Source organism: Zalophus californianus, chromosome 2, assembly GCF_009762305.2.
Source record: "Zalophus californianus isolate mZalCal1 chromosome 2, mZalCal1.pri.v2, whole genome shotgun sequence".
Classification (NCBI taxonomy): Eukaryota; Metazoa; Chordata; class Mammalia; order Carnivora; family Otariidae; genus Zalophus; species Zalophus californianus.
In genome coordinates, this window is record NC_045596.1 from 71,572,715 (window position 1) to 71,576,037 (window position 3,323).

Consider the following 3,323-nt stretch of genomic DNA (forward strand, 5'->3'; position numbering starts at 1 on the left):
CTTGTTCAATATAATGACACTGAAGGAGAACCTTTATGAGGGAGACATGTTCCTGAAGTTGAAACTCATATATCCAAATATATACAGTGGAGAAACCCGCCCCCCTCCCCATAAGTTCCAGATATGTGGGAAGCTTCCAGCAATTGTTTTGTACTTCCTAACTTGCTTGGGGCACTTGCCAAAATTGTCACTGCCAGTTACTGTGGCACAAGTAATCTCAGCTCTACCACCTGCCAGGTCTCCATGGTGTGCATTAGTGACTCCCAACCTGTTCAGAAGAGTAGATACCTGTGCTCTCTCTAGAGAAAATAATGAGCAGTGTGAGCCTTTATGGGGACCTGTTCCTTTTTCTCTAATTAGGGCACATCCCTGACCCAGTTGTATCCTAAAGGACCTTATCTCAGTTCTGCTGGTCACTTGTAGAGGAGATTCACCTTCATGGACATTGTTGTTCTTCAGTGATGCTCATGATGCATTTTTCCAGCCTCCACATCACCAACCTGTGTGACTCATGAACTGGCTGCCTCACCTTGCTTTGGTTTGTGCAATAATAAAGGCCTCATTTTATTTAAGCCAAAAATCAAACAAAACAAAACAACTCTAAAGGGGCATCCCAATTTCAGAGCTTCCTGTGGAGGGACATGGGTCTTTGCATCACAACCCAACTTCTCCTTCTGCCCATTCCTGCATATTTCCCATCCCTGTCACATGTGTTGTTGCCAAGTGCATTCCCTAATAAACTTCGAATCTAATCTCTGTCTCAGAGCCTGCTTCCCAGGCAATGCAATCTGTAGCAATAACTTACCCCACTTTGCAATATTTTAGAAAGCAATAAATAAGACATTGTAAGTAAAGGTGCCTAGGACGACTGCAGGGACACGTTTACTGAAGGTTAGTCCTTTTGGCTCTTATGAAAAGTTTTCTATCACTTCTATCAAGGCTTTGTGCGCTCCTAGCTTGTATACATTTTGTGTTATAGGGAACTATTCTTTTTTTTTAAGATTTTATTTATTTATTTGAGAGAGAGAGGGAATGAGAGATAGAGCGCATGAGAGGGAAGAGGTTCAGAGGGAGAAGCAGACTCCCTGCTCAGCAGGGAGCCCGATGTGGGACTCGATCCCGGGACTCCAGGATCATGACCTGAACTGAAGGCAGTCGTTTAACCAACTGAGCCACCCAGGAGCCCCTCTCTCTTTTTTTTTTTAAGATTTTATTTATTTATTCGACAGAGAGACAGCAAGAGAGGGAACACAAGCAGGGGGAGTGGGAGAGGGAGAAGCAGGCTTCCCGTGGAGCAGGGAGCCTGATGCGGGACTTGATCCCAGGACCCTGAGATCATGAGCTGAGCCGAAGGCAGACACTCAACAACTGAGCCACCCAGGCACCCCTATAGGGAACTATTCTTGCCTTGCTGACATTGTGCTCCTTTTTCCTGTGCTCTGCATTAACTTGCAAAATTTGCTCTTTAAGAGTATTTTCACTCAGGTCAAGGCCAACTTCATGGGTGCATAACCTGCGTAGCTGCATGAGACCCAGTTCTTAAAAGGGTCCCACACTTGGTTTAGTGTTGTGCAGTTGCTGTCTTCAAAATTCTTCATCAGTTTTGAACAAGGGCCTGGTGTTTTCATTTTGCACAAAGTATGTAACTGGTTCTGCCCTTGGCCACTTGCCTCCTTAGACATGATATAGGTCTTCTGGTCCTTGAAAGAACCTACCCTTGACATGTGGCCAAAGGCTTAATGACTTCATTGGTTAGATCTCTTTTGGCTCCAAGCATCTTTGCTTTACCTGTCCAGGTGAACACTCTCTGGTATAACTCACTTTCCTCACTTCTCTGCCTTCTGACAAAGTTCTTCTAGGGAGATAATCAACCATTACCTTCCCCAAGCCCTGCTAGGCCCAAGCTGGTGTCATTTACAGACCTATGCAGTAGGTTCTCAGTAAATGCTTATCATTGGTAAACTGACTTATTAGACTTCCATAAGAAATCATCTAAATCCTCTACTGTTTAAAGCACTAATTCTGTTCATTCATTCAGTCACTCCCCAGTTATACTTACTTGGCTTGGACATAATTTGATTCTCTGCCCTAATTTATCTTTGTGATAGATGCTCAGTTACTATCTCTACTACACTCATCTATCTGCTCAGAGTTTCTGGATCATTTCTTGTAATTATTTTTCATGTGCACCAGAGAACCTTCTGCAAATAGATGTTCATAGATGTTTGACAGTAGTGAATTGGTTTTGCTTTTGCTAATGCACAAAAGGAGGCTATGGTAGACTAGAAGGAACATAGACTTTGAAGTCAAAAGGGGTCTGAATTGGATCTTGCCATTATGAGCTGACAAAGGCTCCATTTCCTCATCTGTAAAAAGGGTAATTAGAAAGGCTTCCCTGTGTGATTGTTGTAAAGAATAAATGAGATGGTATATGCAGAAGAGACCCTTACTGTTCATCTCCCCTTCTCAATCTTCAAAAAAGCAAGGTTAGAGTCATTCATGCCGCACTGCTCTTGTAGATTTTTGTTCAGAACAAGATTCTGAACCATATATACACAAAGGCATAACTGATCATGGTCTAAGGAAACACCAAAAGGGGTGACAAGTCATTCCTTCACCATTAAATACTATGTTTGGCTTAATACTTAAGATATCTAATGTCCATTTCCCCACTAAAATAAAATCAATAAAAGTATAATTCAATGCATTAACCTACTCAACAAACATTAATGATCAATGATTCAACATTTTCTCCTCATTGCTAAACCTATAAAGAGTGCTAGGTATGGAGTTTGAACAAAACAGGACAGACAGATCTCTACTGCCGTGGAGTTTTACCAAGTTACCTTCAGGGAATACAATATAGAAGAGATCCTTGCACCAATGGAATGCAACTATTCAAGTAACAACAGGACATTAAAAATTGCTTATGTTAAATGCATAATGCTGAGATCTGCAGGATCACTGCCAAACCCCTATTTCTATTTTTTAAATATGTAGAAATGCTACAGTGAAATATACTACATGCAAAATATTAGAAAATCATCATGACCACTTTCCTCTGATGTACCAACAAATATTTTGGAAGAGGGAAATAAAAAGACAAATTTTCTTTCAGATCAAATCAAAAAAATTTGAATAGATAAGTGTATACATTTTTTTTTCAAATAATCTTCAAACTAATTTTGCAAACATCCTGATTTTGGCTACTAAATTCCCAACCATTCATTGGCTCTTGTATATCAGTATTCACAGGATCACATAATAAATATTGGGAGTCTGGATTCCAAATAAACACACTTGGATTTTTAAAAAGTGTTTAA